Here is a 23,060-nt window from a genome sequence, read left to right on the forward strand (position 1 = left end):
GTAGCTGCCTTGGAAGAAAAGGCAGGTACCTATTGTAGGTGAAGTATGGTTAATAATATGAGGAATTCCAGTGAAGATATAGTGATATAAACAAGTTCCAGTAGTCTGTAATAAAGGGAGTTTCTTTGTTATCTTGTCACAGTTGTTACAGCTTTTGAAATGAATTTATGGGAAGGCCTGCCTGAAGAGTCAAACCTTAATACATTTCCTGAAGGTAAGGTAAGATGTCTCTAGTTATGTATTTATTTATATTTGTATGCTGTCACTAGCAGAGTCATAGGAGGTGAACATAATGCTAATTTTAAAACATTACATTGTTACTATAATTACCTCAATGGTTCCAACTTATTCACATGCAAGCCTAAAAAGGTAGGTATTCAACACAACCTTAAATGTCTTTGTGCAAGTCATCAGACACAGTTCTTGAGGAATAGAATTTCAAAGTTCAACTTGTAGAAACCTGCCCTTACCACAGATTTTATTTGTGAATTAAAAATCTAACCATGATCTATTATTACTCCTAAACTCTTTGCAGAAGGAGTTACTTGTACCATAGTTTTCAATTAAAATAGAGCGAGGAATGCCTGATGGATTACTGTGCTGTAGTACTAGAACTTCAGTAGGGAGAGTGGAATTTGTTCCATAGTGTTAGTGGCAACGTTGCTGTATGTGCTAAGTCTGGTTCAAATTAATCTAGTGGACATCATGGGGTGGGGGAGGGGGAGGAAACGAGGCAAAAGGTTATCTTGTGGGGGTGTAGCAATTGTTAAAGATACTTTGGTTCCAAGTTGTTTACATACACCTGAAGACATAGCAAACAGTTTTGAATTGTAGCCGGTATTCAACTTGGATCCAGTACAGTTGACTTAATATTGGTGTTATGTGATTAGTAGCTTTCTCCTTTTGCTAGAATTCTTGTATCTGTAGTAATTATGAAATCAAGAAGACAGAACCGGTTGCATCTACCCTTTGGTTTGTGTTACTGTCAGCCATTGCTCCAACAAATGCTGCATAGATTTTGCCAGACCTTGCCAACCAATGACCCTGCAGTGCTGGAAGGCACAAAAAAGTACAGGAAACAGAATCAGCACAGTGAGCTCAACTAATTCAATTGTTTATTCTATTTATTTATTTATTTATTTATACAAACTTCTATTCTGCTGATCTGTAAATCTCAGTGGAGTACAAAGAGTACCACCTGGCTGCCCTTCTGCACCCCCTAAGGGTCAGCGCCATAGGCGACCGCCTAAGTTCGCCTAATGGATGCACCAAACCTGCATGTCTAAGATAGAAATTTCCTTCACAGACTAAAAGTAATGACATTAACTTGGATTGGTGCCTATGGAAATGAATAACCATACTGTGCCCTATATGTAAAAGACTTAGGGGTAGATTTTAAAAGGGATGTGCGGCATTTATAACATGCGGCACCGGCACATGCATGTTATAAAATCCGTGGGCTGTGCACACATGCGAACTGAAATTTTTTTTAATTGCATTTCAAAATTAACACAATTGTGTAAGAAATTAGAGGTACATTGAAATTCAATATAATCCTTCTACATTAATCAAAATCAAAAGGCAATAGATAATATCCCTCAATAATATAGGAAATCCATGGGGGAGGTAGCACAGGAAATACCAAGAGCAGATTATATAAGAAATAAACCAAAAAGAAATCAGAGGTTCTTCGCCAATATTTGCCAAACTGCACTGATTACTTTCACCTAGGGTGAGAATCCAAAAAGAAGTGCAATTGCGATAGTTCAAAGAAAATGTAGCTAGAACTATGAAATTTAACCACACATTTACAAGGATAGCATAGTATATACTTAGAACATATTATCAGATCTTCATATCTCATGGCAAGAAACTTTTTTCTCCTTTCCTGAGTGGAATGGGTGATATCTGGATACTAGAGATGTGCTTCGGGTAAAAATTTCATGTCGGGCTTCATTTCGGGGCCCCCCCATGGCAATTTCATTTTTCCCGTTGTTTGAGTTTTTTTTTTTTTCGGGGGCCCTGATTTTCAGGTTAGTGTGCACTATCGGAGGTTAGTGCGCGCCATCGGGAGTTAGCGCTCACTAACAGGAGTTAGCGCGCGCTAACTCAAAAATGAATTTTTTGAGTTAGCGCGCGCTAACTCAAAAATGAATTTTTTCTGAAATTTCAGAAAAAATTAAATCATTTTTCAGTTCTCCCGAACCATTCTGAATTAGGCAATTTCATTGACATTGCCTAATTCTGGAAAAATGATTGCATATCCCTACTGGATACATCCATAATTTCTGTTCATGGAATAATGAACTCCTGTTTCAAAAAAAGTTCATAAGAACATTATTTTTATCACTAAAAACGTTCCTCTTTGAGTAAGATGTTGATCTTGTGAAAGTTCCAAAACATCCGTAAGATTCAGCTGCTGTTGATCACTTGCATTATCTTGTGAACTCTCTGTAGTTCTCTGAGGCAAATAATAAGCCTTTCTAACTAAAGTCATAGCTTCAACCGGAATCTTAAGGTTATTGACCAAATAATTCTTGAATATATCTACTGTAGGTAACAGTCTGATAACAGAAAAATTAAGCACTCTGATGTTAAGGCTTCTTAAGGAATTTTCTTTGTTTTCCATGTTTTTAATCTGAACAATTTCTGATTGTACCAAATTCTGTTGAAGTTTTTCAACTGTAGTTAATCTTTCTTCAAAAGCTTTTAATTTCCTTTCTTGTATTGAGACCCTTCCTTCAGTATTTATTCTGTGCTTATTGGTATCCAAGTAAGTTTGAGTTAAAATAACAACCGTAGACTCAATAGAAGCTAAGGCCTAACAGACTGATTCTAACGTTATAATAGAAGGTTTTATAAGAAAAGGGCCTGGTAAAATCATTAGGGGTGTGCATTCGTTTGCAACATATTGGCAATCCGCAACGTATATGACATATTTGTTTTATTTGTGGGGATCACGAAACATATGGCGAACTCCCACGAATACAATGTATCACTAATGAATAAACCCCCACCTTCCTGACCCCCCCAATGTCACATGGTAGGAGCCATGGATGGCAGGCGCCATCTTGTGCTCCTACCATGTGACAGGAGCCAACCAATGGCACCGGTAGCCCCTGTGACATAGTAAGGGCAAAGGCTATCGGCACCATTTTGAATACTGGCAGCCGATGGCCCAAGTGCAGGAGATCACTCCAGGACCCCCGCTGGACCACCAGGGACTTTTGGCAAGTCTTGGGGAGGTCATGAGGGTGGGGGGTTATAGTTAATTAAATTTAAAGGGTTGGGATGGGGTTTTTTTTGGGAAACAAATACATATGTAACTAATGAACGGATCGGGGTCCCCCGAGAACGGATGCAACAGATTTAGTCCTGACGAATATGAATACTGAATGGGATGAATCCGTCCCTGCTGCACATCCCAAAAAACAATATGCTTACCACTTCCAGTGTCCCGATTACAATCCAGCATTGCTGTAGTGGCTCCGATATTTTCCAATAGGGGAGGAGGCAAAACCATGGCTTGACCCTCCAAGGCCTCTCCAATGGTCCTGATCTCCTTAAAACCTTCTCCCATAGCTCCTGAATCACTCTCCTGTAGATCATACTACTTATTAGAGCAAGACGGGAAGGCTGCAATAGCAGCAGTAATTGCTGCATTCAAACACTGGGGCAGGGACAACATCTCTGGCATGCCGGGACTAAGCGAGATCTCATCAGCCATGGGGGAAGGCGTTCGCTCTGCATCTCCACCATCAGCGGCCCTCGCCCCCGGCATAATTGACGTAGAGGAAATGAAGCTCTCTATACATGGCTGTTTAGACTTAGAGTCCAAAGTACCTGAAACCACCAGACTCTCTCGGAGCCTGGCTTTATGTTTCATATATGGCATAGGAAATCTCAAAAGGTACCGAGGAAACAAAAAGCGTTCTAATCCAGCTCCTCACTTGTACGCCATCTTGGCTCCTCCACCCTGCGTGCACCGGGTTTTATAATCCGCGTGCACATGTGAGGGCAGTGTGAGCAGGGGGGGATTTTAATAAATTATGCATGGAGATGAAATTGGGCCTTGCCCCATTAATGAGCGGACTGGGAGGGAACTTCCCTACCCCTCCTAACTAAACTCCCTCCCTCTTCCCCCTCTCCTCCCCTCTCCTCCCCACCCTCTAAACCCTTCCTATCAATCCTTTTTTTTTTTTTTTGGACTTACTTCAGGGTCGGAGTTGAAGTAAGTTGCGTGCACCAGCCAGCTGCCGGCATGCAAGTCATTGGGACAGCATTCAATGGCACTGTCTCAGCCCCCCAGACCCTTCCCCCAGCCCGCACCTTTAGAAAGGCCTGGCACTTGTGCCTGTACTGGGGTTTACGTGCATGGCCCGGCCTGTTTTAAAATGCTCACGGCACGCACAAGGCCCTGCCATGCGTGTAAACCCCTGGTGTTACGCGTGCGGGCCTTTTAAAATCCAGGCTATAAATGAAGACAACCTTTTCAAAATAGTATTTGGAGTATTAATTTTCCATTTAGGCCCAAGCCGTTAATGATGAGACATATTAGTATAGTTTTAAAAAGATCATGTGTACAACATATGAGATCAGGGCCATGGCAAGAAAACAGGGAATTCTGTGCGGAAACAACAGATACTGTCTCACGTCCCCATAGGTAGGCAGTACTGAGAACTAATATTGAAATGGCTGGGCTAGATAAGGGGGAGTTTTTAAAATGGAAATGTCCTGGGGTAGGTTTGAATGAAGGCTCATGATGCTGTATAACTCATTAGAGATTGGTTCTAAATTATCTGGAAGCAAAAAGAAAAAGGGGGATATTGCTGGTCCAGAAACTTTAAAATAATCTAATTGATAAAATAATGTTTGGAATTTCTGGTTATCAATAAAACTTAGTACATGCTCTCCTGATATTCTGAAATGCAGGGCCATACATGCAAAGTACATCAAGATAGTGGCTATAAATGTGACTAGACAACAGTTCTAAATGGAACAAAATGCTATGATATTTCCTTCTACATTGTAAATGTAGAATTAGAAGAAATCAGATTCTGAATAGTTTCAGTAGCATGAGATTGTAAGAGATAAATGAAAGAATATTCTTTTCATGACAATTGCTACTGCTTTTCCACAGCTGTTTGTCTAACCTTTTAGACACCTTTTTTCTTCTATTTCTCAGCAAAAAAAAAAAAAAAAGGTCACACTATTCTAGGGACAGGATTCCAAAACAAGTGCACTATTTAGAAATTGTATTTTATGTGACGCTAAGATACAAGAGAGAACTAAACTGCATAGTGTGCCCTTGAGGAGCAGAGGTCAGGGTGTAGGGATTAGGGAAGATGTTTGTAGCTGCTTCAAACAGCACATAAATGTGTACAATAACAATACTATTGAGAAGTGAGAAATACTGGCATTGTACTCAAGGGCGCCACATGGCCTAATTGAAGACGCTCAAAGCACAATATATTGATCGGATCTGATGAACTGACAGGTGCAGTTCCTGTTAAGCTGAGAACATCCTATCTGTCTGAGAATATGAACAACCATCCATCCAGATTCAGATGTTCAGAGACAAAATCATTTCAATCTCTTGCTGTATTCAGAGTGTATCTGCTGAAATATATGCTGAGTATTGTAGAAAAGGATAAACTGCTGTCCACTAAGATTTGAAAGCAATCTACAGATGTGTCCCTGGAGAAATGGTTAGAGGCTCCATGACTTAGCAGTATATATGGAAAGTATTGCTCCTGAATGCATTAATTATAAAACATTAAGCAGATAGACTCAAGGGTTGTAAGCAAAATCTTAACAGTAACAGAGTGTTGCTCATGCCTACTCCAAAGGTCAAAATTATCATTTTAATATTTGTTTTGTACCTTACTTCAGAGCTGAAAGTTAAATCCTACATTATCTTTAGTCAGTATACTACATACCATTTGCTTTCAGGGATCTTGTTTTTGCAAGCATCTAGCATTTTTGAATTAATGTTTGAATTCTTTAGCCTTAGAGTATTTCAATATGTAAGAAAGAGCTAAAAGGCTAGAAAACATGTTAATGCAAAATTGGTATTAGAATTTTAACACTTCCAAGTATCATGAAAAATATTTTATTCTATTTAGAAAATGATTTTATTTGGATTACTAATGAAATTCAAATAAGCAGCCTATGAATTCTGTATGTTAAAAGGTTAAATAGAGTCAAATACAGAAAAGTCAACATTCAAAAGGATTTGTCTGGCAAAGTTTGGGACAAACCCATAGTTTTAAATATCCCGCCCTGATGAATCACAACGTTTTAGCTGGGTAAGTTATTACCCAGCTAAAATGTAGCTGGATTAAAAATAGGCAGGGTGTGATGTTTCAGGGACAGGTTTACATTTACCTGGCTAGTGGCTAATGCTGACTATAAGCACTAACCATGTTACTGTATCCAGCTAATTCTGGTCAGAAAAATAGCAGGCCCAAAGATGCTAAAAAAATAAGCTGATCTCCCCCCAATCTCCTACCTAACAAAAAGGTGCTAGCGAAATCCCTACCTCTCATATCCCAAAAGTGGCCAGTTGGGCTGAATACTGCTGTAAATATACAATAGAGCTGATAGTTCTCTATACACTGCTATTAATTTATTCAAAATGACTTCACTCTGGGTGGAAAGACCCATGATTAATCCCTTCATTGACAGAGAAAGTTATCTGGCTAACTTTTGAAATTAATTACCTGACTAACTTGAGGCAGATAAAGTTACTCAGTTCTGAAAAGTGTTTGTTTCCTCTATTGACAGTGGAGGGACCAATTATGGGATTGTTTCACCCAGAATGTAGTGAATAAATTAAACGATAATATGCTGGTGGCTATCATCTCTGTTGCATGCAATATTCAGACCAGCAGACTATTTTGGGGGGTTTGGGAGGTAGGGGTTTGGCTCACACCTTTTTTTAAGATAGGGGTATAGGCACCTACACGGCATACTAGGTTTAATTTTTTAATATTCAAAAGCCTGGTCAGAGACAAAGTTAACTAGATAACCTTTCAGAGTAGATTTATCTAAATAAATTCAGCTAAAGACTAACCAGCTCAACATCCCAACCAGTGTCAGCTGCAAAACTTTAACCAGTTAATTTCCCACTTGTTGCACCATTGTTTAAGCATGTAATATAGTTAAGTGCATGAACTAAATAACACATTGCTTTGATTCTGATTCACAGTGATCACTAAATTCTGGTTAAGCTAAAATGTGGCCATCCACTTTGAAATTCAGCTTACATATTGGGACTATGGTTATATATTAAACTAATCTAAATATCTTTTAAGTATGATTCTGGTGTGTGTGTTGGGGGGGGAGGGGGCATGAGCATTTTTCCTTTACATTAATTTCATCTTTGGTTTTACATTCTTAATTGTAAGCCAATTTATAATCAAACCAGTAATACTTCCTTTCCTATAGAAACAGAGCCCCAAATTAATTTTAGAGCATCCATTTACAGGAATCAATCAGTTCCCGGTAGCTAAACTCAGAAACCTTGATAACAAAGTAAGTAGTTAATTCTGTGGCTCTGTTACGGACCAATGCTAAGGCACTGCATTACTATTCCCATTTCCATTAAACTTCAAGTTATGAATCAAGCTCTGCTGAAGGGCCAGGAATTAAGAACACTGGAGGCTAATGTTTTCTTGTTATTTATGGGATGTCTCTACAGGGTGAGCTGTATGGCTGTTCTGCACCAATTTACTACTGTTTTCTGAAAGTAATAAAGGAATTCTGTCTCTGGTGTTCTTTCAGTCTTGCTCCTTTTCTGACCAAACATAGTTTGGTTGCCTCATTTCAAAAAGACATTAGAGAACAAGAAAAGGTGCAGAAGAGTGCATCAAAAAATGATAAAGGGGATGGAACAACATCCCTATGAGACAGGCTATACAGTGTTGGGAGATATCCCATGATTTACCACTAAAAGCACCTATATATGAATCATAATAACCAAGAAATATGCAGACAATAAACTGACAGGCCAAAAACACAGTCTCAGATAAAGAAAAGAAACTTTGGCCAGATGAGAACTTTAAACAAGCACTAAAGGATATTTATCAAGATCTGCCTGTTTGTAAAAGCCTGTGTAAATAAAACCAAGGCAGAGGGACAATGCAGCCACTTAAACTCATAGGCAGGAGCCACATACCAGCCAAGGGAACTCCAAAGGTCAGAAGGACCCCACCCTTGGATGAAAAGAGCGTACTCTGAAACAGAGACAACATTGACTTTGGCATACAGACATGGCAGGACCCCCCCCCTGAAGAAATGGGGAGGGGGGAAAAGACATGCAATGCAGCAAAGACCTTCCACCCACTACATGATTATGCATGAGCTTATGCATATTTATCAACTGAAAAGTATAAGATGAGGGGACAAATAAGAAGAAGGGGGAGCGAAACAAAAGGAGAGAGTGAACCCGAAGCAGCCCAGCACCCCCTGCTATCAAGGAGGGAGAAGACTACGTATGGGCAGGAGACTGGAGAAAGGAGACACCCTGGTTCGGGTCAGACAGGAACACATAGTCTGAGGCAGTGAGGAGCCCAGTAGCTCTGCCAGTACCAGACCCAGAAGCCAGCCTTTTCCCCTGGCCACATTCTACAGACCTCCAGCCAGAGCTGCTTCAGAGGTGAACAGAGGGATATCACCTGAAGTTGAGACTCGGGGGGTAAGTAAGTTAGCCATAGTATTAATATATTAAGAAGATTAAGGTTTATGGCATTGTTGCGACCGCTCTGCCTTACCTCTTTTTCTCCCCTTTCTCTCTCTCTGGGCAAGATGGCTGCCTCTGGTGCTGAGGGCCTCGGCGTTCCCAGACCAGCATGGGCGTTCCCATCCACCATGCTCACTCTCGTGGCCTCCTAGGGTGCAAATGCGCACATCTCTTACGCTCAAATACACATCATGGCAGGAACTTTGGGGGCGGCCCCACCGCATGATGTCAGTACCTCCGGGTATATCTAGCCTCCTTTTTCAATTCCACCTTGAGTTAGCAAAGACTTCGGTTTAGCTACTCTGACCGCTCTAAGCTGCTTGCTTAGACGCTACTTCTCCAAGGGCCTCGCTCCAGTAGAAGCTCAAGATACCCGCTCCTCAGGAGTCTCTCGCTTCCATCTACCCTACGGGGTCCTCTCTAACTAGACAACCGCTCCTCTGGGGTCTTTCTCTCTTTTCTACATTTCAGGATATCGGATCATCAGGTACTCTCTCCTCGAGGACCTACCACCCATTATATCCTGCACCACGGACTTTCAGCCCCAACTTTATACCATCAGGAAGACGCCATTATTTCTGTGAGTACCTCTATAATCCGGTGCTCCAACTCTACCCACCAGCTGCGACGTCACCCGCACTGCGGGCTTCCGCCATTATGAAACATCTGGGTGAGACTTCACTTCTGAGCCTGTTGAACGTACTGGCATTTCTGGGATCAGTGCCTTACCTTCCTGCTTTACCATCTATCTACAAACAGTACAATAAAGCCTCTATCCATACTGTATCTGCTAACTGTGTTTAGCCTATAGCAATGATTCCCCACGGGGCCCCTCCCCATGGGCAGAGTCATCTCCATTGTGACCAAGGGTCCACAATGCCACAAACAGAACAGGCATGTTTGAAACCACCCATGGTACAGAAGTTTCTTTAGTATAAACTGGTGCTTACTGGCCAGGATGTTAGAGACAGGAATTATTGTTATCTTCTAATGCTAAATCCTGCCAAATCTGATAAATAAAAGTCTATTTTCTGAGAACACATTGTCTTTTTCCTGAACTTAGGATTGTGAAGTAAAGTGGGAGGGTATCTGGAATTGTCCTATAGCAGACAGGTCCCTGCACCCCTAAACTTACTTACAACAGGTTAGGGCTTTTCAGCTTGGAAAAGAGATGGCTGAGAGGAGTCATGATAAAAGTTTATTTAATAAAAATCATAACAATTATTTACCCTTTTAAATACTACTAAAAGTAGGGAACATTCCATGAAATTAATAATCAGTAGCCTCAAGACAAATTGTAGAAAGTACTTTTTCAATCAGTTTCACCATCAAGTTGTGGAATCTGTTGTCAGAGGATGGGATGAGGTGATTAACATAGCAGGATTTAAAAAAGGTTTGGACAAGTTCCTGGAAGAAAAGAATATCTAACATTATTAGCCAGGTAAACAAAAAGCTATTTCTATCCCTAGGATTAACAAAAAATAAATCTACTTTTTGGAATCTGCTGGGTACTTGCAACCCAGGCTGGCCACTGTCAGGGACAAGATTCTGGGCTTGATGGATCTTGATCTGACCCAGCATTGCATTTCTTATGTTCTTATGTAACAAAGACTTTAAACTTTAGTTTCATACTTTTTTTCATTTTAACCTAATGCAGGGGTGGCCAACTCCGGTCCTCAAGAGCCATAAACAGGCCAATTTTTCAGGATATCCAAAATTAATATTCATGATACAGATTTGTATGTGCTACCTCTATTGTATGCAAACCTATCTTATGCATATTTATTGTTAATATCCTGAAAACCTGGCCTGTTTGTGGCTCTTGAGGAATGGAGTTGGTCAGCCCGATGTACTGGATTAAATGCTTGTTAAGAATACCAAGTTTGATATTGAAAGCTCTGGAAACTGAAGAACATCCAGCCATAGATCAAGAGTAGAAGAGCTGCAGCATTAAAAGATGAAATGTTGCCTTGCGGACTGAGTTGCCAACTGAGCTATGTCAATTCAAGGAGGCTGATCTAGTCCTGGTTCTGATCATTGCTTAAAAAGAAAGTATACCTCTGATTTTCCTAAGAAAGAAAGGATTACTAATCAAGCATCCAATTAAGTTCTGGAATTCATTGCCAGAGGATGTAGTAAAGGCAGTCAGCATAGCTGGGTTTAAAAAAGGTATGCACAGGGATTACAGAGGAGAGAGTTGACTTATTGACCCACTGGAGGAACCCTGAGCTGCCTTTTCTTCTTTTTCCTGCAGTGGTTCCCATCACTGGCCATCCCGGGCGTCCTGATGTCATCAACCCAGGAGGCCAAGAGGGGCCTATTTCTTCAGACCTGTAGCAGTGTGCAGTTCTGGATTGTAGAGGAGAGAGTCAAATTGTTGACCTGCCGGAGGAGCACTGAGCTGCCAGGAAGGGCCTTTTCTTCTTTGCCCCATGGTGGTTCATGTCCCTGGCAGTCCTGGGCATCTTAATGTCATCAACCCAGGATGCTAGGAGGGCCTCTTTCTTCAGACCTGCAGCAGCATTCAGTTTGGGATTGCAGAAGAGATAGTTGACTTGTTGACCTGTTGGTAGAGTCCTGAGTTGCTGGGGAGTGCCTTTTCTTCTTTGCCTTGCAGTGGTTCCCATCCCTGGCTGTCCCAGGCATCCTGACATCATCAAACTAGTATGCCAGGAGGGGCATATTTCTTTGGACCTAGCCGGTGCACAACATTGTTGAGTTCTCAGACACTATCCCACTGCCTTTTTTTAGATCTTTGCAAGTCCTTCCTTCTCTGAATATTTTTCCTGTCTTGCTTTCCATTCTTTGGACTTATGGGGTAGAAAAAAAAAAGGAAATGTCTGTTTTCCCTCTCCAAATCCTGCAGTTCCCTCTCCTATGTCTCAGCCGACCATTGATGGGTTTATGCGCTGTTGAGCTTCAGTACTCATTCAGGGCTGCTTCAACTTGGCATGGGGGCCCTTGCCACTTCTTCTGGAAACTCCATCTCCCTCAGCCCTGACCTCCGCTCACCACCTGGACTGGACTCTATGCTATCATCTAGTTCTTAGGAGATCCTGGATTAGCCTTTGGGTGCTCTAAAGGTTTCTTCTGGTGGTGGGGGAATCTGTTTTGATGGTCTCTCAAGTATCTGCTGTGATCATTAATGATTTTTTGGTGACACCAGGTCTTGGTACTTTACCAACACCTAAACTCCCTGAGAGACCTGCACAGATTGCCATGGAGACACTTTGGATTGCTATTAAGGGATTGGAACAATCCTTAGGGTCTAAATTTGAAAATGTGACTGCAGTTGTTGGGCAAATTCAAACTCAGGTCACGAGGCATGATTTAGTTATAAAGGGAAATACAGAATGTATTTCTTATATGGAGAAACAGTATGAGTCATTGGGCAAATGTGACACAGTTTTGATATTACTGGCATCAGTAGCATGGGATATATTTCATTTTTGGGTACTTGCCAGGTACTTATAGCCTGGATTGGCCACTGTTGAAAACAGGATGCTGGGCTTGATGGAACTTTGGGCTGACCCAGTTTGGCAATTTCTTATGCTCTTATGTTCTTATGAATTTATCCAATGAAGATTAGAAGCTTTAGAAAACAATTCCAGGAAATTAAATTTGAGAATACTTAATTTACCTAAGTTAGTTAGTATTTACCCAATTGAATTGCTTAGGAAATTTTATCTTGAGGTTCTTAAAGTATATCAGGATTCAATTCCACCCATTACTAAAGCTTTCTATATACCCTCTAGACAGACTGCTTCTTCATCTAGCAGTCCTCCTATACAGTCTAATGCAATAGATAATTTAACAGCTATGCTCCAAGATTCTCAGATTGAAATTCAAGGTTCTGCTATATTACTTGTTGTATATGCTTTAGAACTTGATACAATGTGGACTATGAAACTTTTTTTTGTGCTTCTGGTAAACGTTTTCTTGGCCAGCAGCACTATTTCCTGATGTTGCAAAAGTGACTCAGCTGAGACCGAAAATCTTTTTGCTTTAAAAACAACAGGTGGTTGACATTGGTGCATCATTTCTTTTTCAATTTCCTTGTAAATGTATTGTTAAATTAAGTACACTTAAGTATCTTTTCTTTGATCCCAATCAACTAGAATGTTTTTTGAAGAATAGAGTAAGACCCTTGTCTATACCCTCTTAGATTAGCATTGCTATATTGTGTCTATGATATAGCAGATTATATTTATTAATTGGGAGCTCTTTTTTCTTATTTTTATCTTGCTAAATTACAGTCCCCAAATTGAGGCCTCGTTTGCACAACAATTTCGTTTAAAAAAATTCTTTTATCTTTAGTAATTGTTTCCTCTCTAATGGTTGTTCAGTATTTTGTAAATGTTAGTTCTGACTTAAATTGTAAAAAATTACTGAAAATAAAGGGGGTAATTTTCAAAGGAGTTACGCATGTAAATGTGACATACTATCATAGCAATTTTCAAAAGCTATTTACTTGAGTAAAGTGCACTTACTTGAGTAAATCCTATGGACAATTCAATGGCATATATTGTAGCAATTTTGAAAAGCCCACTTACTTGAGTAAAGTGTATTTACTCGAGCAAAAACCAGTTTTGCTCCAGTAAATGCTTTTCAAAATCTGGCCCAAAGAGTTAAAAAAAAAAAGGTTTGCGTAGGTTCTTGGAGGAAAGGTCCATAAACTATTATTAACCAGGTAGACTCGAGGAAAGCCACTTCTAATTTCTGGACATAAGGAGCATGGAATCTGTCTACTGTTTGGGATCCTGCCAGGTACTTGGGAACTGGTTTGGCCAGTAGTCACTGTTGGAAAGAAGGTACTGGGTTTGATGGACCCTTGGTTTGAATCAGTGTGGCAATTCTTATGTTATTACCTGGTAAGAGGGCCGATGCATGAGAATAGGTGAACCTTCAGTCATGCCCCCCTTCGCCCCAACTTACCTTTCGCACAGCACTCCCTCCCACTGATGACAGTGGTCTAGAACAGTTCTCCCACTTTTGGCAGTATTAGCTTGGGCACAGCACCCCTCTGAGCCTCATTCTGGCAGGTGACCACCTACTTTGCTCTAGGTGACCACCTAGTTTGTCAAATGGAAGCACCAAGCCTGCCTGCCCATAAGCAGTCTGTTTACTATAGGAGGGAAACTTTCAAACCTTTTTATAATGTAGTCATATGTATACGTTTACCCACAGAGTAAAGGAGATAGGGTTAAGCCGTAAGAGGAAAAATAATAAGTACACACTGGCCGACAGTTTTAAAGGGAAACTCTGCAGGGAGCTTCCTTTTGAAAATGAGCTTGCGGATCCAGTTAGAGGAATTAGTCCAGAAATACAAGGAATGCTTATTTTTGTGATGAGTTTTCAGACTATAAAAGAGGATGGTTTAGATGAGCTAGAACTGGGACCGCCATCCAGTCATGAACTCCCAAATGCACTAATTAATTTTGAGGGACATTTTCAATAGCCTGGGTAAATCAGCACGATTAAAAGTTACAACAGTATTTAAGAAACTGTGAGGTGGGAGCTGTACAGTTTATAAAATGCTATGTATCTTTGCTCCAAAAGTACGCATATGTTTCAGTATGTGCACATATTTGTAATACTGGAAAACACATACGTTACCCATTTAATAATAGAGTGTATATATATATATATGTATATATATATATTATACCTGTAATAATACCATGTCCGTGTAATAATCCAGAGTTAAACAAGGAGGCAAGTAGTTTATAAAGTATGTGCATACTCTGCTTATGAAAATACTTGTACCTTGACTGTCCAGCACTTCACACCGAACACCACTCCTTAATCTAGACCTCCTGACCAAAAACTGTAGAAAAAAAACAGGTGAAATATCACTTTCACAATTTACTTAACCGATATAAAAGCAGATGTACAAGTTTGCTAATGTAAACACAAATTTCACTTACAAAATAGCAACTCATGAATGCACTTCCGAACCATGCCCCCTTTTTGTCTCTTAACATTTGCACACAAAACAACAAACCCTCATGTTTCCAAAATAGCATATGCATATGCACATGCTACTTTCTTGTTTATATTCCAGTTTTACATGTGGATACCATGTGTAAATTAATCCCTTTTTGAATCTGAGGAGCAAAGCAAAATTTAAGCATTTGGCTGGATCAAGGAAAAATGAGAAGAAAGAGAACTCAAGGCAATTTTCTATTTCTCAATCACAGAATTAAAAAGTTTCATACAAACTTTGGATGAAGACAAAAACACTAAAACAAGGTATATATATATTAGATAATTTATAATTCCAGGAAGATCTTGATCTTGTGTGGTTTTAGGGGGCAAAATTAATTTCAGAAGTGAGAGAAAGTTAGTATGATTTACGGCCTCATTTTCTAAAGTATCGCAGGTCTGCGATACTTTAGAAGATGAGGGGTGGGGGGCCGAAACGGGGGGAGGGCCTGCACTAGCCGGCAGTGATCGCACCGTCGCGGTGCAATTGCTGCCGGTTTTGCACCCAATAGCGCCACCATAGGAGGTGTAGGTATTGGGAGCGAAAGCTGCCGCGAAAAGGCACTTACCTTTACACTGTCCGCGCCGTCGTCGCGGAGTCGGCCCCGGTGACGCCCGACTCCTCCTCTTTGGGGGCCGACTCCGCCCCAACTCCACCCCCATCCTGGTATCGCACACGATAAGGGACTTTTCTCATGTGAAAGGTCCCTTATCGTGTGCGAGCAGCGTGGAAAATGAGGCCCTTAGTACGGTACCTATTCTTAATTCTTCTTGAGTTTAAATTAGGAAACAAAAGAATTTATATGTTGACTTAACTATATAATACTTTAGGAAATCAAAATACTGAGGTGGCAGAGGGTAGGGAGAAAGTGCTGAACTATCCTTGGAACCTATGTAAAAACCTGTGGAGGGCTCTATGGTATTGACTTAGTAATATGAAATGTTTTTTCTCATGATACTGGGACATGTTTCCTCACAACCATGATCTATATTGCAGAAAATGTAACTACATCTCCCCAAAGTGTAGTTAAGTTGCACAAAAATAGTGCTTTTGCATGTTTGAAACAGAGAAAATGACAGTAGATCATGAGAAAATTAACTATGGGGATCAAAATTCAGAGGATTTGTCTGGCTAACTTTGGGATTAAGCCAGACAAACCTTTCAGCCAAAATTTCCTCCCGTTGACTGGTTAAAGTTTATCTGGAAAAATCATGGGGCTGATGCAATACAGTGCACTGATACGAGTGCACTGTTTAACCTGCTGTCGGATGCGGGTTAAATAGGCGCTAATCCACTCCCTAATGCAATAGGGGGATTAGCGCCTATTTAACCCTCATCCAACCCGGAGTGAATGAGATAGCACTCATCACATGCAAATGCATGTGAATGAGGCTATTACTCATTCACTCCGCATTCAAAAAAATAAATGTGCATCTCAGACACACATTTATCACTCAGATTTTAACGCCTGCCTGGAGCAGGCGTTAATAGCTGAGCATATGTAAAAGAAGTACAGAAAAGCAGAAAAACTGCTTTTCTGTATTTCTTCAGTAAAAAAAAAATCTTGGCAGACCGCCGAGTTATTGAAGACTGACGCCGGTAAACTCATCGTCAGTTTTCATAATCGGCCATCTTCCAGTAATGAAAACGGCTGCCAATAAACTCTGCTTCCATTTTTGTTACTGGCAGACGGCCGGTTATGAAAACCAATGCCGAGTTTACCGGCGTCAGTCTTCATAACTGGCAGTCGCCGCGGGGTCACAGTAGTAAGGAGAGCTAAGCCCGTGCAAGCGACCCTAGCACCTCCTTGCTAGCATGACCCCCTAATTTGCCTATTGCATGGTGCCCCCCTTGCAGGCGCCATGCGTGCGTTAAGAAAGCGGGCGCTGAAAAGTCAGCGCCTGCTTTCCATGAAAATTATTGCATCAGCCCCCATAGCTGTATAGAAGTTATCCAGGCAAAAATAAATGGCACAGGGGGTATTCTCAGACACAGTTAAACTTTGGCTAGTCAGTAATGATATTCACTAGTGCTGGCCAGCTAAAGCAACCTGGGTAATTCAGGTCAGCCAAATAGTAGCATCAAAAAAGAGGATAGCAGCTTACAGAAGAAAATCTATGTAATGAAGATCCAATTCTTAGTATCCAAATAAAGAAGGGCTACCAGACAAAGTAAAGGGCAGCTGCAAAGCTCAACCCAAACCACATCAATCACTAATTTACGCCCAAGAGAGTCAGTTTTCATAATAATATTTCTATATTTTTCAAAAAAGCAATTAAAAACAAACAATTCATAAAAAATTATAGCAACAACATCAAAAGTTCTGAATGGCTTAGAGAAATCCCATGTACTAAATGGTCTAGAGAAATCCTGATATCGACAATGTTTCAGCATTGCCAAACTAAAGCCTTTTACCTGCCGCCTTGCTTCGCTCCAGGGCCCCCTGCCCTCACTCCTGAGCAGCTGGCACCGACCCATCGGGGTCCCTGAGCCTCTGGAGCCCCAAAGCTGCTCCTGAACTGCCGGCCTGCCTCCTTGATCTGCCATGCGGCGACGGCCCGCCCACCACCGGATACCTCATTATCCGGGGCCGGAGGGATCCTTTAATCCCCGGCCCCGACCTCTGCCGTCGCGCAACTAAGTGGCCTGCCCCTTTGTGCGCCCCTGCAGAACCTTGTCATCAGAAGCCTTCAGGCCGCCTTGCCTCTCCAACAGTTGACGTCCTGCCCTCGACCCTTCTCTGCGCTTTGCTGGCAACCCTGACCCATCGGTGTCTTCTCTACTTGCCTCTGCCCATAGAAAGAACCTCAGCTCTCCTACAATAAGTATTATACAGCAGTCCCCATTGTCTGAGAGAATTTCCCACTGTACCCTCTGTGTCGCTTTTAACTACTTATATCAATTACAAACTTGCCTTTATTTTATTTTAGTTAGCCCTGCTTATTTAGTTGCAGTCCTTTTTTGCTTATTACTTGTGTAAAATAGCTCTGTCACCAGCAGTGAACTCAGCTTCTTACTTGCTCACCTAGTTGTAGTCTTAGCTAGTCGTACTCTTTCCACTTATTATCCGCTCCGTTACCAGTATTTTAACTAACTTTATTATCCGTCTACTTAATTATTGTCCCGCATCCACCGCAGATTCCATGCACCCCACCCCCCCACTTTCAGTTCCTTCTTATTTGAAATGTGTCACCTGACTATACCTATTTTGCACCACCCCTCCCTGCGCAAAACCCACCCAGCACACCCACATCCCCCCATCTCTCGCAAATCTTTAGTGACCATTATGATCTCACCCCTCACCCAATTCCTAGGCCTAGCTACGCTAGCCGTCTCCTTATTCAATGTACAATCTATCCTTAAAAAAGCCCCCATCCTCTACGACCTGCTCACAGACTCCAGTCCTGATATCTGTGCTATCACTGAGTCCTGGCTAAAGGACTCGGATCATGTCTTCATTAACCAACTCCCCTTACAGACCTATGACATCTTCTCAATCCCGAGACCCAAAAAAAGAGGTGGAGGGCTACTCTTGACTGCCAGAAACACCTCAACCTTAAGCTCCAACCCACCCATCCCCCCCCAGACTAGAAATTGGGCTATTTAAATCTAATGCTCTGCAGATCTGTCTCATCTATACCCCTCCAGGCCTACTCTAACATGATGCATCACCTATCATCAAATATATTGCAGACAACCTTAAGCCAGACACACCTGCAGTTATAGTCGGAGACTTCAATCTCCATGTAGATGTCCGCCCTGCCACACCTGCCTGTGAAATCCTCCTTGACACCCTCAAGGCCTTGGGCTTCAGACAGCTTATCTCTGTGCCTACTCATAAAGCAGGTCATACCCTCCATCTCCTCTTCGTTAAATCCCACATTATAGTACCTAACACCCCTATAGCCACCCCCATCCCCTGGTCCGATCACTTCCTCATTAATGCCCACCTCACTACTAATACCCCCTTTTCGGCTTCCCAAACTCATAGTAAGACTATCGCCTTCCTCAAACCTTGTTCTTCAGAGAACTTTACTATAGCGTTTGACAAAGTAGCCAAGAACCTTGACTTTACCAATCCAGATGCTGCCCTACACTCCTGGAATACTATCACCACTGTTTGTAGAAGCCCCCCTTTAGAAGGGACTTAATGTGGGGGTTGAAATTTAGGTATTGATCCAGTGAGATGCCTAGGTCTCTTACAGAGTTCAGTGGGGTAAGGGCTAAGGCAGAGTTATGAGGGGGTGGAAGGAGATGTGTGTCCCTGTTGATTAGAAGAGATAATGAGGATTTCTGTTTTTGATGCATTTAGTGCAAGGTGGAGGTTGGATAATAGGGAATTGATAGCCCCAAGGCAAGAATCCCAGAATTGCAAGGATTCCTTGAGGGATTTTTGAATGGGGATAAGGATTTGCACATCATCAGCATAGAGGAAAAAATGCAGGCCTAGGTCAGCGAATAGGTGGCAGAGAGGTAATAGATAAATATTGAATAGGGTGGAGGACAGGGAGGATCTTTGGGGGACACCTTGTGTGAGGGGAATGTGGGAAGATTCAGACTTATCAATTTTTACTAAGTATTCTCTGTGGGTGAGATAGGAGGAAAACCATGATAGTGTAGGGTCAGAGATAACTATCTCTGCCAGACTACATTCAAACTCCTCCTGCTTGCATAACTAATGTGACATTTGCATTAAGCATGTATTGCACTATTTAACACATGCGTTAGTGCTTTAACACAAAATGATTAATGACCCTGTTAGTTTGGTTATGCAAAAACCTCATTGATGTTGGAATTATACTAGACCATTTAGTGTAGCTGGGTTTAAAAAAAGGTTTGGACAAATTCTTGGTCTTTAAGATCATGAGAGGTCTTGAACGAGTAGATGTGAATCAGTTATTTACACTTTCGAATAATAGAAGGACTAGGGGGCATTCCATGAAGTTAGCAAGTAGCACATTGAAGACTAATCGGAGAAAATTCTTTTTCACTCAGCGAAGAATAAAGCTCTGGAATTTGTTGCCAGTTAGTGCAGTTAGTGTAGCTGGGTTCTAAAAAGGTTTGGATAAGTTCTTGGAGGAGAAGTCCATTAATGACTATTAATCATGTTTAGTTAGGGAATAGCCCCTGCTATTAATTGCATCAGTAGCATGGAATCTTCTTAGTGTTTGGATAATTGCCAGATTCTTGTGGCCTGGTTTGGCCTCTGTTGGAAACAGGATGCTGGGCTTGATGGATCCTTGGTCTGACCCAGCATGGCAATTTCTTATATTCTTATGTTCTTATCCAGATAGACTTAAGGAAAGCCACTACTTATACCTGGGTATTAGCATCATTGGATCTATCTACTATCTGGGATCCTACCAGGTAATTGTGATTTGGATTGGCCATTGTTGGAAACAGGATAGTGAGCTTGATGGTCCCTCACTCTTACTCGGAATGGTAATTCTTATGTTATGTACATGGGATTTCTCTATACCATTTACATAAGAAACATAAGAAATTGCCATGCTGGGTCAGACCAAGGGTCCATCAAGCCCAGCATCCTGTTTCGAACAAACCAGACCACAGTTACCCAAACACCAAGAACATTTAGAACATATGATCTCACTATAATTATTTATGAATTGATTTTACTTGCATTTTTTTTTAAAATATTGAAACATTGTTAAGAAAGCTGACTTTCTTGGGGGTAAATGATTGATTTTTGTAGTTTGGATTGAGCCTTGCAGCTACGCTCACCTTCATTTAGATATCAAGACTTAGGTCTTGAGTATATTGCTTTTCTATAATGCTGATGTCACCCTATTTTTTTGATGTTATTTGAGTGGTGGTTTGTTGTTCCTTTTATTTTTTTCAGTTCAGCCAAATACTGGGCTTAAAGTTAACTGGACAACTTTTTCATGTTAAGTTTAGACCCGACATTAAGCCCAACTTTATTCAAGCTTGAATATACATACACAACTGACTGAATATCAGCCTCTATGCAAATATTGCTAATAAGCTGATTTACATGATTCTTCAGCTCATTAATAATTTTGTGTAAATTTTGCATTTGCAGTCACATGAGCAAAATAATAAAGGTAAAACAAGCAAACAAGGTATGCTAAAATTCGCAAATAATTGCTTGGATTATTTGCTATTTTTGTGTGTGTTTTAAGGTTCATGAATGCAAATATTTTTTAGTATATCAACCTCCTTATCTGAAAGAGGTTTCCATTTTTACATATTTAGAAAGTATATAGTACCATAATACTTACCTATTTTTCCATACCATGCTGGTGCTGTTCATAGTTCTTAGGAGTGCAATTGAATATAAAGGCCATCTGCACTCTCCTGATTACCTCAGATGTTTATGGTCATCTCTAGCCAACCAAATCCCACATGCACTATTCTATTTAAAGCATAATGAGTATAGCTCTGTAGACAGCAATTCATAGGCTCCAGAGTACTGCAGAGTAGGATCAGATATGACATGTGCAAAATATTGCATTCTATAACCCATAAATCTACACTTTGTGGTTGCAAACAGTACCTACATTCTGCAGAAAATGCTATCTGCAATTGTTAATAATCTTAATGCATTGTAAAAATATGAGCAGGAGGTTATTAAACATTAAGCACTCAATAAAATCCTTAATATATGGACAGATGTTCTCAGAAATAATTTGGTGTAATGTATATCAAGAGTACTGAAAATGCAATAACTGAGTGGCTTTCTAAAAGCTAAAACAACAGTTATGTTCATATTATGTCATGTCCTCAAACCACAGCTGTTGCATCCAACACTAGCTTCATGGAATAAATTGTTACTTAATACTCTCAACTCGATTGCCCCATTGAGAACAAAAATGGTTTACATCGGAAGTAAGGAAATGTAGGCAAGAATTGCAAAAGTCTGAATATTTCTGGCAAAAATCACGCGGGTCAGAATCACTCATATCACATAGGGCACAACTAAGCCTTTATAAATCCCAGAGAGAGAAAGTCAAGTAATTATTCTTTACTGTGTCAGTCCAAAATAGTAGCAAGAATCCCAAAGTTTGGTTTGGAATTGTGCAAAATAAATTTCTAATAGTAATGTGGCTCCTTGCCATACGGCTGCCAACCTTAATAGTTTTAGGGATTTGATTTCATGGAATATATGGAACATAAGAACATAAGATATGCTATACTGGGTCAGAGCAAGGGTACATCAAGCCCTGTATCCTCATGTCTCCAACAGTGGCTAATCCAAGTTTCAAGTACCTGGCAAGTACCCAGACATTAAATAAATTTCAAGCTACTATTGCTTATTAATTATTAGTAGTTTATGGGTTTTTCCTCTAAGAATGTATCCAAACCTTTTTTATACCCAGTTACACTAAGTGCTGTAACCACATTCTCTGGCAATGAATTCCAGAGCTTAACTATGTGCTGAGTGAAATAGAATGTTCTTAAATTTGTTTTAAATGAGCTACTTGCTAACTTCATGGAGTACCCCCTAATCCTTCTATTATCTGATAGATTAAATAACTGATTTACATTAACTTGTTCAAGTCCTTTCATGATTTTGTAGACGTCTATCACACCCTCCCTCAGTCATCTCTTCTCCAAACTGAATGTTAGGGTTCCCAGCCGTGAGAGACCGTGACCGGGTCCCCTCACCGGAGGCCCATGCCAGCTCCCCCAGTCGCCGTCTCCTCCCGCCAATGCCGAACGCCGCAGCTGCGGCCCACTCTTATGGCACCTCCACATGTTGCCGACGCTGAGCTCCATATCTTACCCCCTAGACGCGCATATCTCTACAAGGAATTTAAAGGGCCAGTGGCGGGAGAACTCTTCTCATCCCAAGGAGATGACATCAGACACGCTGAGTATTTATACCATGACCTGCCACCACCACTTCGCCTCAGCAACGGGTCTTGCACAGCTTTGAGTGTGAGTTGTCTGTGTTCCTGCGTTCCTGCCTTGGTTCCTGCACTCCTGCCTTGTCTCCTTTTCCTGGTTCCTGCATTCCTGTTCCTTGCCTCAAGTTCCTGCCTCGCTCCTTGTCCCCTTAGATTGATTCTCTGGTTCTGACCCTACTTCGTTGACTCCGCTTGACCTCTGCCTGCTGTGTCTCCAGCCTGGTACCTCGTCTCTGCTTGTTCTCTGCCTGACCCAACCTCCAGCCTGGTCGTCATCTCTGCTTGTACGCTGCCTGCCCTGAACCTCCAGGAGTATTGACCAATGCATCCAGCAGTGTCATCGTGAAGTCAGGCCCCATCATAACAGTACCACTGGCTCCATCCTTCTCCCGGACCATGATTCCATCTCTGCCTACTGAACAGGGTCTAGCACAGGGAGCGG

General features: G+C 41.2%; 1 protein-coding gene across 2 annotated transcripts in view; it reads left to right on the top strand.

The window, feature by feature from the left end:
• The window catches only part of TMEM121 (transmembrane protein 121), a 578,648-nt gene that overhangs the window by 188,488 nt on the left and 367,100 nt on the right, over window positions 1-23,060 (top strand). Inside the window, exon 2 of one of the 2 annotated variants that reach the window (XM_029598836.1) lies at window positions 143-219. The gene's annotated coding sequence lies outside the window, so the exon portion shown is untranslated. The remainder of the gene's footprint in view (window positions 1-142; window positions 220-23,060) is intronic. The other variant, XM_029598837.1, reaches the window with a different exon arrangement.

Source organism: Rhinatrema bivittatum, chromosome 4, assembly GCF_901001135.1.
Source record: "Rhinatrema bivittatum chromosome 4, aRhiBiv1.1, whole genome shotgun sequence".
In the NCBI taxonomy this organism is placed as follows: Eukaryota; Metazoa; Chordata; class Amphibia; order Gymnophiona; family Rhinatrematidae; genus Rhinatrema; species Rhinatrema bivittatum.